Raw genomic sequence first — 313 nt, 5'->3', positions numbered from 1 at the left:
ATCCATCCGCAGCACCACTAAGCCTGTTTCAGAGAGGTTTGTGTGGCACTCCATGAAGAGAGATCTCCAAAGTTGGGTAAGGAGCTGTGAGCTGTGACAGTGCAGCAAAATCCTTACCATCACTGACCGCTCTACCCGCTGGTCTGAGGCTACACCCATGGAGAATGTGACCACCAGATCTTGTGCCCAGGCACTCTTCGGCTTCTGGATCGCCCATTTCGGTCTCCCGGAATACATAATGTCCGATAGGGGAGTGAGTTTCACTTCAAACCTGTGGAAGACTTTAGCGTAGCTCCTTGGCATCGCTCTCCAC

Source organism: Penaeus monodon, chromosome 19, assembly GCF_015228065.2.
Source record: "Penaeus monodon isolate SGIC_2016 chromosome 19, NSTDA_Pmon_1, whole genome shotgun sequence".
Lineage (NCBI taxonomy): Eukaryota > Metazoa > Arthropoda > Malacostraca > Decapoda > Penaeidae > Penaeus > Penaeus monodon.
This window is presented reverse-complemented; position numbering follows the sequence as displayed.